This window comes from Amblyomma mixtum, chromosome 1, assembly GCF_055824585.1.
Source record: "Amblyomma mixtum isolate Tamu chromosome 1, ASM5582458v1, whole genome shotgun sequence".
In the NCBI taxonomy this organism is placed as follows: Eukaryota; Metazoa; Arthropoda; class Arachnida; order Ixodida; family Ixodidae; genus Amblyomma; species Amblyomma mixtum.
The window spans coordinates 50,425,975-50,441,424 of record NC_143012.1 but is presented as its reverse complement, the minus strand read 5'-3'; positions in this window follow the sequence as shown (position 1 = coordinate 50,441,424).

The following is a 15,450-nucleotide window of genomic DNA, read 5'->3' as shown; positions in this document are numbered from 1 at the left end:
CGCGTACACCCCTGAGGGAACCTTTAGGGCACAGCTGCCGTCTTCAGGTTGCTGTTATGCTGCCCCACTAGGGATATAAGTTTGTTGCACAAAGCCGCGGACAACGCAGGCATGTTTCACGGCCGTTTACTCACCTTCACAAATCAGTTTCCATAATGCTCTACTTCGTCTTGGTATTTCTACTACAATACTATCCATCCTCTCAATTTGCTACAAACTTGCCTCCATACTTGACGTCCGAACGGATCTCTTGCGGAAACTCTCTTTATAGGCAATGACCGTCCAATGTATGTTGCTAATGAAATTTTCGAGTCAGAAATAATTTGTGTCATAGCAATGACACTTGTATATTAGGTCGCTTTTTTTTACTTTAGTCGTTGTATTATTTTTTTGCTTATCCGCTTTATGAGATGACATCACCAACGCCCTAATTCATAGAATAAATGAATTTTCAGGCTGAGTTCCACATCTACGATGTCTAGAAGCTTCGGAATTCAACTGAGTCTGTAAAAGACCTGCCACGGAGCAAGTACAGACCAGGAGCAGCATTAGCTGGACTATTAAATTAATACAGGAATATAAAGCGTATTTATTTGTATTGAGACGAAATCACTCACACCCCGCCTGCAGAGTACGCTTGTTTTCTTTTCTAGATGGTCGTAATGCTTCAGACGCGTGTGCATCTTATTTTGGTCACGCACAGCAAGATAACAAAGTTTTCCGTCTAAACAGGTTACACCGACGAACTCGAATCCGGCGCCTACTCAAGGGACCCATGTACGAGGGGGTACCCAAAAGAAACCGGACTAAATTTTTTGGTCGGCAAAGCTTCCGTGGTACCGCGTTTTGCCACTAGGAGCGCATAGAACGAACATTCCAGAATCAGTAAGCCAAGTGCCGTCGTTGAAGGAGGTCAGACTAGTTTAGGCAGAGTTTTATAGTGACGACTGTTTTGAGTGAAGGTCGTTTTTGCAATGGCTGATTTTCGTGAACAGCGTGCGCCGGTGAAATTCTGATTTTTTCTCGAAAAAAGTTGAATGGAAACTTTTGAAATATTAAGAAAGACGTACAAGGACGATGCTATGGGGACAACTCAAGTGTTCCTGAATCGAATCCTGAATCAAAGCAACAATCATGCCAATGGAAAACTTCAAATTCACCTCGCCTCAAGAAAGCTCGTCAGGTGAAACCAAACCTCAAAACAATGCTGATTTGTTTTTTCAACGTGAGAGGAGTCGTCCATTCAGAATTTGTTCCGCAGGGTCAGACAGTTAGCCAGGCTTTCTACTTGGATGTTTTGGAAAGATTGGGCAACAGTGTGCGGTGGAAGCGGCCAGATTTGTGGCGGTCGGGTGACTGGTTTTTCCATCATGGCAATGCCCCTGCTCACACAGCCCTGTCTCTACGACAATTTTGGACCAAAAATGGCATGACCCCTATTCCTCAACCCTCATACTCTCCCGACCTTGCCCCGTGCTACTTTCTTTGTTTCCTAGAAGGAAAAAAACAGGTGAATGGAAAGCGTTTCGCTGATGTTGCTGAGGTAAAGAAAAAAACGACGGAGGCACTGTCAATCATCACAAAAGATGAATTTAAACAATATTTTGAAAAATGGAATGAAAGATTCGGGAAGTGTATCATTGCAAGTGGGGAATGCTTTGAAGGAGATTGAAGGTCTGTGCTTAAAATGTGAACAAATAAGTTCAAACAAAAATAAGTCCGGTTTCTTTTGGGTACCCCCTCGTATACAACGACGTCACCTCAAAATAATTGCAGTTCAGAGTGATAGAAGGGCCGTAAAGGCGAGGAGCGGCTCGCAGATGAAACAAGTGGACACTATTCCATAACATAGTCTTTAGGCCACTTGTACCTACGTCCGGCTGCATGGTAATCCGATCGTTATAATTTTTGCATCATCCCTATCATTCAGTGCAGCCAGCCGCAAGGCTTAGCGGCAAGGAACGTGTAAGTCTGACTAATATAAATGATGGTGTAACATGGCTGGCAGAGCATTGAGAAACCCCTTAAAAAATTTCTACCCAGTTTTAATTAAATACTTATTGAGTCTCGGCAATAGATTCTATTGCGGTTTAATTGAGAGCTTATAGACTTTTTTTGTTGAGTTTCAATTTAACATTGGCCACCGTATTCCAATTGCCTGTTTATTACATTAACTCGATAGATCCAAATTACATCATCATTTAATGACCCTTAAAGACCCCTGGCGGGGTATTACATAAGGGGGGGGCGAACATCGAAGCAAGTAATGACATTATTAGGTCAAAAAAAAAATACATATACAAAAAAGTACAGTAAAACAGTGAAAAAAAACTGAAAAAAGTATCCAGTGAAGAAAAAGTATACAGTGAAACAATCGAGATTTTGAGATTTGAGATTTGAGAAATTGAGATTTTATTGACTGGCAATACATATTTAACTGAATGTTTATAAACCTGCAGTTCACATTTAATTGCATGTCAATTAACACTGAATTCATATTAAGTTAACATTTAATTGCCAGTTTATTATGAATTCCTTTGCGGTTTAATTGACAGTTTATAGACTTTTTTGTGTTGAGTTTCAATTTAAAATTGGCCATTGTATTCCAATTGGCAGTTTATTTATTTAACTCAATAGATCTAAATTGAGATTTTATTGACTGGCAATACATATTTAACTGACTGTTTAAAAACCTGCAGTTCACATTTAATTAACGGAATAGACATGGCCTTCGTTCATTACGATAATGGCGTTACGCAGCAAATCCGGCATTTACTTTTCTGTAAGTTGCCGTTCCGACCGACTCTTCTGACGAGATATACTGATACCTCTGAGCAACGCCAGCCGCATTTGGCGGCAGCCTGGGAATTGTGTTCTCTGGCGCTGTTGCGTACAGATCAGGTATGCAGGGTTTCGACGACAGCACCCGGTAATTCACTTCTGGCCGCAAGAGAAGCCCGTGCTTCAAGCCTCTCAGCGGACTGAGCGGAAATGCATTTCCGCAGGACGGCCGAATAAAGGGAACTTTGTGCACTCTGGAGTAATGCGCCGGACGAAGGAGAGTCCCGTAAAAGTTGAGTTTGGTAGCCGTGAAAGATCTATATAGAAAAGCGGCACAAAATCAAAGCACAGACTTTTATTGTTGTCAAGTCAACTTTTTCATCAGCGTAGCACTGTACCAGAAACACTGCTTGTAAGCGGGCCGAGCCAGGTGTAAAACAATAAAGAGACCATTTTTTTTTGCACCTGACGGCTACGGAAATCGGCCTCTGTACGCAGTTTCACGGGAGGAAAGTTTTTACAGTGAGAAAAAAAAATCACTTCACAACTTCAGGCATGGGTCGGTTAGAATTTCAAACGTTTTCTTATTAATACTTTTCTTCGCAAACAGCCCATTTACGCTTCTTTGAACATCCTCAGAGCTGCGAAGTTTGACAGCGTCGGCGATGCTCTCCCCAGGATCAGGTGCCATAAAAGATGCGGTTCTCTTGGTACACAGGTGAAGAACGATGGGCTTTTTGGTAGAGCGAAAAATTGAAGATGCGCATGGTGATTGGAGTCTTAAATGTTGCACAAAATTGATGGTTTCTAAACAGTTTTGGCGCCTCAGGACTACGTCAAATGCGAGCGGGACTATAGAGATGCACACATTCCTTTTACAGCGTTCGATTTTCCGGAAACACTCGTTGGAGCACATGAACCCGGGGAGGGATAAAGCTGTTTCAGGCGGAACACTAGCGCGACATACGATATTGTTTGAAACCATTCGTGCTGCACTCATCTGCCGCCATTCAGTCATGCGCTGAAGTACACACCACGCTTGCCGTAAAATTAATTCTCAGAAATACGAGAGGTTCGCCGGGCGCTGCAGCCATCGATGTGCGTCATACGTTTTCACTTAGTAAGCGTGTTGGGAGCTAATTCCCGTGATTTGTAGTAAAAAAATCGAAAAATATCTAGGCTTATTGTTTTTTTTTAAAAATCAGTAATTGTTACTGATCTTTGTCCAAGTATGTGTTATTGCTTGTTTCAATCCAATACTTAAAACCAGGTAAGATAATAGCGAGTACGATTTTCGCTCGACCTCCTATGCACTTTTTAGGGAATTCGTTCTGTATATAGCCAACAGGAGCATCTATATTTATTGGAAGATGTTTTACAACGGTTTCTATATAAGGGTTATTTGTCTACACTGGTTAACCAATTTTTTCTCACGTAATACGGTCACAGGCAGCGTGGTTCGTACGCGTGGCTATTGAGCGTTCTGTTACTCTATCATTGGCTATCATTGCGGAGAAGGCAGGTCATATAATTCAATGCTCTAAAATTCTTTACTGCATCTTTCCGAATTAGAGCATGAGGGTGACTTAGTAGAACGTTAAGTTGGGCGAGTTGGTATGGGTTCATGGTTGAAAAACAGCGCACAAAAGACTAGATACAAGAGTAAAGAGAGAGTAAGAGTAGAGACAAGAGTTGCCTTTACTCTTGTCTCTAGTCTTTTGTGCGCTGTTTTTCAACCATGAGGGTGAACAGCGTGATGATTTCCAAAGGTGTGCCTACCAGGCCAGTAATATCGTCGTGGCTTTCATGAAGCGTTATGTTGTCGGGCGTGCAAGATAGAGGTGAACCACGATACTGCCACTTCAGTGTTTGAGCCGCAGTACAGTGAGTTCACATATTGGTTTCGGGTTTTAACTCCGGCAGACCATCAAGGATAATGCGAATTTTAGTGGTCACGACTCACTTTGCAACCTGACAAACCAGTAGGATCCTAGAAGCACCGTTGATCACTCAGCAAGGGCTGAAACCCTTTGGTCGATATGTACGTTTTTTTTTTGAAACTCGAAGCTTTCCCTTTGGTCGATATGTACGTTTTTTTTGAAACTCGAAGCTTTCCCTTTGGTCGATATGTACGTTTTTTTTTTTGACATTCGCCGCATTTTACTAAGCCAGCGTCCTTTCCGTTGCAATATCTCAGAATGACCTCATATAAATGCCTGCCTCTTTCTACTATTTCGGCAACTCCTTATTAATCACCGCCTCGCTTTTGTTTCCTCTAAAAAGCTATCCCTCACACTGTGCAATGAGTCCTCGTAACCGCCGTTTTGCTATGAATGCTAGCGCGTTGCACCTTGCGACACAACCCAAGCCTTTTGAGAGCCCTGAATGAATATAGGAAAATCGAAACAATCCATCAGTTATCTTTTCGTACGACTCCCTCCCACTGCCACACGCCGACGCTTTTTCGCCAGGCATAAGCGCTAATGCTGTCGTGCAAGAACAACCCTGATTAATTTTGTCGTGAACTCATGACGTCACTTAGTAACTTTGCGTGGAGCAAGTTCCGGATGCAATCTGAGGAGTTTCGAAAGTCGTACAAAGGAGCGGTCACCGCTGGAAGCAGTTCGCGGAGAGCAGCTGTATTTTTCCCACATGGGCTTTTCGGCTTCAAATGGGGTATATGCTTTCTATCTCATGAAGAGATCTGCAATCCCTTTTGAAAATGCGAGTATACGCATTTTTTTCTATTTTATTTATCGTACCCCTCAAGGCCACAGGAATTACAGAGGGGGTGTGGCAAAAACGCGATAGTAAGATTAGAAAAATACAGCAAAGAGACAAATTTAAATAACACCTGAGTATACAGTGCTAGCTATAGCTTCGCGGGACATGTCGTATTTATTGATGTCGGCCATATCTAGGGGAAGCTGATTCCAGTCAAGCGAGGTACGCAGCAAAAATTAGTGAGAAATACGGTCTCCATAATACATATATTTTACATTCTTCGAGCTGGTTCGGTAGTAAATATTTCTTCCTCTTTTTTTTCTTAGCGCCTGTGTTGTAAACTATATACTGTTCCGACGAACTTGTAAAGATGTTAGGGTGTTCTTATTTTCCTTCCTTACATGATCGAAGTGTTTTGCGGCCCTTCTATTTTATGACACATGGTGGCGATTTAAGAGACAACGTGCTATGATTTCATTTTTTTACCGTTTTCCGGAAGTCTTCTATGTGCTGGTCCTAAGCTTGCCGTAACTGGAGCTTAGTCCATGCGTTCTTAAATAACCGTCTCATTGAGATACTTATATTGTTTTCCATTCATGAAACCATCGATACTATGTTGAAGAATGGTGTTGGTGAGCAACCAAATGAATCACTAAAATATTTGACAAAAAATCGAACGTATCACGACGAATAAATCTGTGCAAGCGTGAGAGCTGCATGCCTGCAATGAAGGGAGTAATTATGGCCAGCTTTTCAGTGTTAAATTTTCTTCTATTGCCAAATTTCAGGCTGGGTGCAATCATCATCATCATCATCATCATCCACATCATCATCACCATCGCCATCACCATCATCATCATCATCACCATCAGTCGGACTGCGCCCACTACACGGCAAGGGCCTCTCTCTTGTCTCTCCAATTAACCCCGTCCTTTGTTAGTTGCGGCCGCGGTATCCTCGCAAACACTTATACTAACATATATCAGACGGAGAGTTAGTGAAAGTACAGTAACAAAAAGACAGTAGGTGAGTGAAAGTGCGCTTTGCCTGCATTTCTGGAGGTCGTGCAGGCGTAATGAAACGCGTTTCGCCGATATTTATGCTGGAAATAGCTGCCATCGTCACCTGAACAGCTGACGACGGCTACGGTGTGCAAATCACATTTCTGCTTTTCATGGACTTCAGGAAAAAAGTTCACGAAATTTTTGCTCTTTTCTGAAGCATAAAATATACCACGTCACTGGAGTTCTGAAAAAAAATGTTGCTCCTAGGACTAGTAATGAGTAGATGAAGTAGTGCGAAATAGAAAATAATAAAACTCTCATGAAAAACAAAATCACAACCGCACAGAGAAAAGTCTCACTTTAAGACCCAAGAATATTTACACCATAAAATCCTTCCTTCATCTCGAGCATATTGTCCAATAAAGGCGCTTGTTCCCGCTTGTAATAGAAAGCTTAGTGGCGACCGCGTGCTTTTTGTTCTAGGAGTTTTAAGTACAAGCAGTCACAAGACGTCAGGCTTCAAGAAAAAGCCATGAGACGCCTCTGAAGATCGTTGACGTCTTCAACATACACCATTTGTTCTCAATCATCGGTCTTTCTTACATGATTCCTAACAACTGCTTATTCACATTTAAAGAGTGCTCAGTTGTATACAAATGCATTTTCGAACAAATCACTTGCTCGAAGCCCCAGCCATCCTCATGCATTTTTTGGATGTAATTTTGTTAGCCCTAAATAACTATCGGCCAAGTACTTCACGACGTTTTTCTTCATTCAAGAGATAGCCCGCACATTGTGCATGACACGCGTATTAGGTGTTATGGCGTTTCTTTCGCGACTTGAAAAACGTTTAATATCTTTCTTCTGGGAAATATTGTTGCATCAATTACTCATTTTGTTACTTAGTGCTTTTACTGCACTCTCGAAGCGCTGTTTCGACAAATTTAGAAGAGAATACCGGTGACAGTCTGCCTCCATTTCTTCCGCTTAACGTTCAGAAATGACTGCGAACTCCACCGCAAGAAACTACTTACCTGCACCAACGCGAGTATCATTGTTCTTTTTTAGACTAACACTGACCTCGTTATATCTTGAAAACCCGGCAGCCATTTCGGTGCATTCTTAAAGCCAACGGCAGAGCAGTGAATAAAATATTCATATTCATGGTTCTCATTAGACTACGAAGAGAAAGTTGCCTTTCATAAAGAAGCGTTTTGCTGTCGTGCGCTACGCATTATATATGGCGAGCTAGAAAACAAAGATATCAGCAACGCATCCTTTGAAGACATTTATAGTTTGTTTTTATTTGAAAGAGCAAGTGTGGAGGCACCCCTGACGCCAGATGCCATTATAGGAACAATTTACATGGGTGGAAGGAAAGGCAGGGTACGTAAACACGCATGGAGAACAATCAAAACTGAAGAAAACACGGATTTAAGTCCATAGTCATATGGACTCCAGGGCACTCTGCGGATGTTGTAAACAAAGGCGCTGACGCCGCTGCCCGCGCGATATTATCCCGGGTCGCCCAACATGCCCAGGAACATAATTATTCAGAACCTCTATTAAGCTATTTATTTATTTATTTATTACCTCAAAGGCCCCGGTTGTGGGGCATTACATGAGGGAGGTATAGGTAATTACTCGAACATTCGAGATCAGCAAGGAAATTATGCACTGAACCCCATAAAAAATTATACACGGACAAACGGATTATTCTCAAGAAATTGCAGTCATGTGCTTTTATGTACCCAGTGCAATGCATCTATATGTTTCCAAATTCGTGCAATCCGCATTGCGCCTTCTGCGGAGAAGTGGCTAACTTATACCACGCGGTAAGGTTATGCCAGAACAAACCGGGTATTCCAAGAATCGATAAACCAACAACTGAAGACTGGGAGGCCGCGCTGTTCAGCTAAATTCGAAAGACGAGTTTTCGCTTGTGAACCGCGCAGGAGCGGCGGCACAAGCCAATGGGCTCCTGGAACGAGGACCCACCCAAACATCCACCGCGTTAAACGTTATTCTTTCACTTTCTCTTCTATAGTCATTAGATTTCGCCATGGCATGCAACCACTGATTTTTAAGTTATGTAGTGCAGTTGACGGGATAAGCCTTCATTATTTAGTGCACAACCAAAATCAGGATAATATAATTCTTAACCAAAATATTGTCTAATTATTAAATTAGCTTCAAAGGAACAAACTTTTTATCATCGCTTTTTAATACTACGGAAGGCCAGTTCTGAAAGCCTTTCCGTGAGCTTAACGGGCGTATTTTACACCCACCTAATTTAATCAAAGAATTGTTTCTGAGGCGCTGTAGAAAGAATTTACGCTGTCACTAGTACACTGACCTTTTGGGTCTTTGTAGAAACTCAGCTAGCATTTCCACGTTGTGGCAGTCTGGTCTTGCCAAAAAGGGGCAACATCTAAAGGTTCGACTGCATGGGCGGTACAGTCATCTGCTTCTATGTGGAAGCCTTGTGCACTGCACCGGCTGTAGCACTCACCCGTCGAGTATTTTTTGACATCATACGCGACTGTAAGCAACAAGCTGAGCTCGTATTTGTTGAACGTTTTATTATATAATTGGTTCGAAGTCTGCACTGCCCTCTGTTGACGTTATTGTCGTCCTCTTCCGTATCTGAAATTTAGCTGAGTGAAACGATGCCAGTCATTTCTTGTATTCGTCATACGCGGTGAGAATGGCCGGTTACAAGCTTGGCAATGATGGTATCGCCATGGCTATTGTTTAAAAGTCATTAACCGCAACCCGCCTTCGCCCCCCCCCCCCCCCCCTTTAAGTTTGTTTCATATGCTGCGTTCTCCGAAAGATACAAAATCGCTTTAGAACAAAGCACCTATTGTCTCTACAACAGTGAAGAGCCCTGCCGATGCTTAAAGATGCTTTGTCCAAACTGAACAATGTAGACCCATTAAACGGGCTTTCCCGAGTTCCCTGCATTAGCTCTTGAGAGCAGTTCTGAGAAATTCCAACACAGCGACACGAGCGTTATAATCAAGTGTTTGAGGATGAACATATCACAAGAAACGAAAGCTAATTTTCGGAAACCTGAGACCTGCCTGCCTTTTATATAGCCCACAAAAGAAAATAAACTTATGAAGGGCATTATTCTTCCAAATCCTTTACTCCCCGCATAAACGATCAATGTTTTCAGTTTGCCTCGAAACTGATTAACCCTTGATGTAAAATCAGAGGAGGGCACTAGAATATTCTATTCATTGTGTTAATTTCCTTGTAACTAAAACAAATTCTAGATGTCGTTTGGGGCCTGGCTATTTTCATGAAAAAAAAAACATGAGGCCGCCTGTTTAGTTCAAAAGTAGGCGAATACTGATCGACTGAGAAACAAGAGGGAGCACAGTGTTGAGAAAAACTTAAACCTAAGTTACCAGACTTACTACGGAACGGGGATGTCTTTTTCAGGCTGACCGGGGGGCGTACTCCTGGACACAATGAACATACAGTTGAAATTGTAAATTGCGGGGTTTAATGTCTCTAAGCGACACATGTGCTAAATTAGAGGCTCCCGTGAAATCTAAATGCCAGCAGGGCTGGAAGTAACTTACTTACAACAAAATTTCCCGCACTTCATCTCCGCCGCGAACCTTCTGTGTGCACTGTAGTTCTCATACTTTATGTAAATGCCTAATATGAAGTTGCATAACTACATAAACAGCCGTTGTCAGTTTCAATCGTTCCGGAAATGATTACTCTAATTTGCTTCCTACATGTGGCGTGTACTTTTTTATTCTTGTGACGCATCATCGAACCAACAACTTCCCCGTAAGTGCCCATGCCATCTTCATCATCCCAATTCATTCTACAACAACTAGCAGTGCATAGTAAATCTCTAACAGCCGAAAATTTCCAATTGCGCCAACTATGTGAACCAATAAGTTTGACTTTGGAAGGAGGTACCTGCAGGTGACACTCTAGATAGTGCCTACCCTAGCTTCGTTAGCTCAGCACATGGGAGCGAATTTCCAATAAGGAAAGTGGGAGCATGATCTAAGAAAGCACGGAAGTGAACTTTGCCAAAAAAAAACACAGGTTAGTGGCAATAATCAGCTGATTCAGGCCGATGAAGCTGCGCTCGAATCGGGAGAACAACAAGTGGCCGGAGGAGCTGATTCGCATTCCTTACGGGTACACGTATTTGTGACGCTCCTCGCCACGTTCGACTGGTTGTCCTCGAAAATGGATGCTTTTTTTCCCCGGTCGAATTTTATTGTTCGTGGAAAATAATTGGGCAGCAAGATGGTGGCGGAAAGAGAATAATTATGAGGGAAAAAGAAATTCGGAGCAATGAATGTGAAGTCAGTGAACGACATAAGCAAGAGATTCAATTAGGGCAATGAAATCCCGTGAAAACGAATAGAAACTGCCAAAGACACAGAAAAAAACACGATTGCATTAAGATGGCCACCTTTTTTATAGCGTTAAATTTCTTATTCTAGTTCCCCTTATTCCGCGTCGTTAGAAGGTCGGCAGTGTCCAGCGCCCACGTATGAGAGAGGCTCGAGCACGAAGACGTGATCGCTTCATGTGCGGACCCCGTGTGGGGCGCATCGTGCTACCTCCGCCGCAACCAGGTGTTGAGTGCGTTCGTAAGATGAAGAGCTTTTTATATAAAAACATTCTACATTTCGTCAAGTCCACTCTCTTCAGTATCGAGTCCTCTTCGTTAACCGTCTTTGCTGGCAACTTCGACGCGAGGTCATGGAATCTAAGCAATCGATCATCGACATCGTGTCGGCCACTTGCCTCTCAGAAGTAACTCGGCACAGATAACATGAAAAGCGTGTCAATCGATGTGGAGCCCAAGAAGCAAAGGAGTGCAAAAGCGATTGCACCCAAACCATGTATTTCACCACTACGCAAGCATAAGGAGGATGAAAGAAGCGGAATTCGCACACAGGCAATAAGCACAGTCGCTAAGTGCCGTAGTGCGCACTCTCGTTTAGTGGTGATTAATCATGAATCTACTGACTACATTGCAGAAACGATCATTATGTTTTGAGTCATCATTTCATAATTCGTTTCACTAGACACGCAGCGCGCCACGTCCGCCGTGTCATTGCAGTGAGCGGCCGTGGTCCTCTATCTCGAAAAACAAATTTTGCTTGAAGGCTGATATAAGATTTAGTTGTGCGACAAAATTAGCGCCTAAACTTTGGCTGTTTTATTGTCACAAAATTTGCAAAACTAATAAAAATATAGGGTCACGGACCAAGTCAAAGTTTAATTAAACGTACTGACGTTTCGGAAGCCCTACGGCTTCCTAGTTCACAATTTCGTTTACAACGTCAGTACCTTTAAATAAACTTTGACTTGGTCAGTGACCCTATATTTTTTCATTATGCCTCCACCTGACCAGACGATGTTTCGCCGAACTCTTGACTACAATTTTCAAAACCGTAGCGCTGGCCATAATCATCTGGGTACAAGGCACGATTCGAGACTCTTATTGGTCTCGGTAAGGGCACGAGGCAGAAATAAATGAACGAAGTTTAAGAAGTACATGTTAAATTGCACAAAAATGACAGGGCACCCTTGTAAACGAGACACTCGCCGTGAATGTCAGCGCCTTCTGCAAAAGGACAGTATGCGATGAGGGAAGGTTCCAGATAAAGAGGATGCGGAGAAAGTAAATTTGAAACTTAGTTATTTTTACAAAACATCGTTACTTCGGCAAATCCTCTCTCATCACCTAAACGTCGTCTTTTTACTTGTGCTGCTGCCTACAGCAGTGCACATTTCTGAACACCCCGGACTATTTTATTATGTTAGGTGCTGAGGTGCACCTTTTTCTTTGCTCACTAATGCTGTCCATGAAGACGCCCACCTGCCTTCAGTGCCCAGCGCTCGCGCAAAGAATTCGCAATGAAAAGCGGAAGCCTCTTGCAAGATAACGCTGCATAAAGCTCCGGAAGCTGCTGATCAGTCGGCCCGTTTTCGGCAGCTGGGCTTGGATCAAAAGAATTCGCCAGCTCTCACCGAGAAGAAACACAGTTACTAATGAACAGCGTTAATTAGCTAGCGACCATCAGTGGAGAAGCGCCGACGCAAACACCGTGAGCATTTTACCAGCCTGACAGGTGTCGGCTTCCATTGAAGACGAGAGACGCACGTGCGAGAAGCCCGGCATCTCAAAGGAACGCTTGTCAGAGGTGCCATAGCAAAGCAAAGGGAAAAATAGGAATGGAAGATGCCGGAGGAGGTAGCGTCCGCTGCAGCTGCTTACTGGCGATGCCAGAATGCAGTATAGTGCTTTATTTATCCACTCCTTCATGCGCGCGAGAAGTGCCATACTTCAGCACTCCTCAGCTCAATGACTCCCGACAGCACCTGGTCCAGACGGGCGCGGCAAAAGCAATTACGTAAGCACTCGTCGGCGATGACGGGGTGTGAGCTAATACAGACGATTTGCTGTCTTCAATGAAAGGACGTGTTATTTGTTAACGATTATTTTTTTCATTCATTTATTCCACGCCTTCGACAACAGCCAGCATATCTCTGATTCCAGAGGCGGCGAAAGGCAGTGCGCCAAGCTTTCCAACCGTGACGCCTTAGGGAGCTGCTGCCAGTGCCAGAGTATAATAGATTGAATGGGGAAATTAGTGCTTAGAAAGTGCGGCATCAGGCCAGGAATAGGTAGAAGCCAACATGTCAATTAAACGGATGGAGTAGACGCTCTGTGCGAGAGAAGGAACCCAAATTCGGTGACTGTTTTTGATGGGCGTGCGCGCGGAAATAATAAACAAAGCATGCTAGGCCATTGTATTTATCATCGCCTCTGCATTGTTAGAGGCATCACACATTATGAAAGGGTAAATGGTATGGTGTATGGGATTTACCGCACGAATGTGACATAGGCTGCGAGGGACTCCTTATCGATAGCCTCTAGATTAATTTAGACTTCCTGTTCTCTATGTGCGCAGGCATCGCACAGGTCACAGGCGCCTTGCGTTTCGAGCTTATCCAAACTAACCGCTGCGGCCTGCATCGAGCCTGCGACCTAAGTAGGAACCTCCTGTAGAGCGTCCTAACTCTTGATCAAACGCCGAGAAGCATCGACATTGCACAGCCGCCCACAGACAGCCGCCCACGCGTTCCGTCATGAATGACGGAACGCGTGGGCTGGACTGCTGTCAGCGTCACGAAGCGATAGTCATCGGTGCGAGATAATGTTTCCGGCATGTTTACGGTGACTGACGATAACGGTTGCGCAGCTCATTTGACTGCTTTTTCGCTTCCGCCTGATCTCCGCGCGGACAGCGCGCTTCTCACTGGAGCGTTCCTGCGCATTTTGCTCGCCGATGTGGCCTCCACGGGCCCCGCAACACGCTTTGCAGTTTTCTCATTGCAGGAACCGGAAATTGCAGGAACCAGGAACCAGATGCGCAGAAATTCGCATCAGCTATCGTCGGCCACCGTAAAAATACCGAAGGCATTATCTCGCACTCCGATTACTATCGCTTAGTGGCGCTGACGGCAGTCCAGATCATGTGTTCCGTCATTCGTGTGAAGTCTGTGGGCGGCTGTACGCTCGTGAGAGACCGAAGCAGAGTACTGCCAGCTGCAAATAGCATACCTCACAAATTTCCGTAGCATGACGCTTAATCGCATTCAAAGGCTTTAGCGTGCTCTCATTACTGTTGGTCTCAAGAGTACTTTGCTTTATAACCTCACCGACAAAGGACTGGTAAAGAAGAAGAGGAATGTATTGATACGACTAAGGAAATAACGGTCAGTCAGTGTGGCCTTCCCGGGCAGCTTCCAGGCCTTGGAGGACCGCTTTGAATGACAACATACACCACTGCATTTGTGTATTCTGGCTTCTGCATTCGCCGCGGCGCAAAGAGCAGCAAGTGTGGTTCCCTACCTGGGCTTTTAGTTTTGTTAATACGACGCCGCTAAACTGGATTTCGTTTCAGGCTGCAGATTTACTGCTCCTGCTACATTTCGTGGTTCTAATATACGAATGCATGGCTTGTAGCACCGAAGAACACATATCCTAAAAACTTTTTTTTTTGGTGAAAAAGATGACGAACTAAACCATAGTAGATTAAAAGCGCCCTGCAGTCCTTGTCCTTTAGGGCTAAAAATCTGCATATAAATAATCAGAGTAGGCTCACTGCAGCACACACACCTCATCATCCGCGAAAGGAAAGAAATGGGGCAATCAGCATTAGTAGCTTGATCATTGCTCTGTGTCCACGAAACCGTACACGTATACTCGGACGCGGCCGCCTGTTATGCTGTCACTTCTCTGGCTCGCTTCTCTTTGCCTATAAAAGATTTCACAAAACGTCCATTCACTAGAACAGGATTTAGCAGTTCAGTTCATTGTGTATATTTCTTGCAAGATAACTGCGGTTTTGCCGCGTTTTAGCTGCGCACCTAACCAAAGAGAAAAAACACAGACCATAGTGTCTGTGACAAATCGTTCTGACTTTGGGAAACCGGATGCCTGTCACGACCAACCGCACACAGCGTAACTTAACGGCTGCCTTCACAAATAATCTGGCGGAGTAGCACTGTTGCTAATGGAATGCGAGCAACGAGCCATGATTCCGTGGTAGCCTTACTTGCTCTTTCCGGGTAATTAAGCTGTAGGAAGAAAACGCCTCGAAACAACATAAAAACACAGTCTGACAATTCTTACAGTGCTCAGAGACACAAGACGGCACACGCTTTCTCCATGATTCCTTTCATAGCATGGTTTTTGGTGCCTTAGTAATTAGGAAAAGGGAAAATGTTCCCGCCGCCCCAATGCGTCTCTCTAGAACATGTCTCTCTAGTTAACTAAAGTAATTGGGCAATGCACCAACAAAGGTCGGGGTTATTTGAGTCGCGGGTGTTTAAACTTTAGCGGTTTAAACGCGTGCATACGAAGAGTGGAGCACAAAAC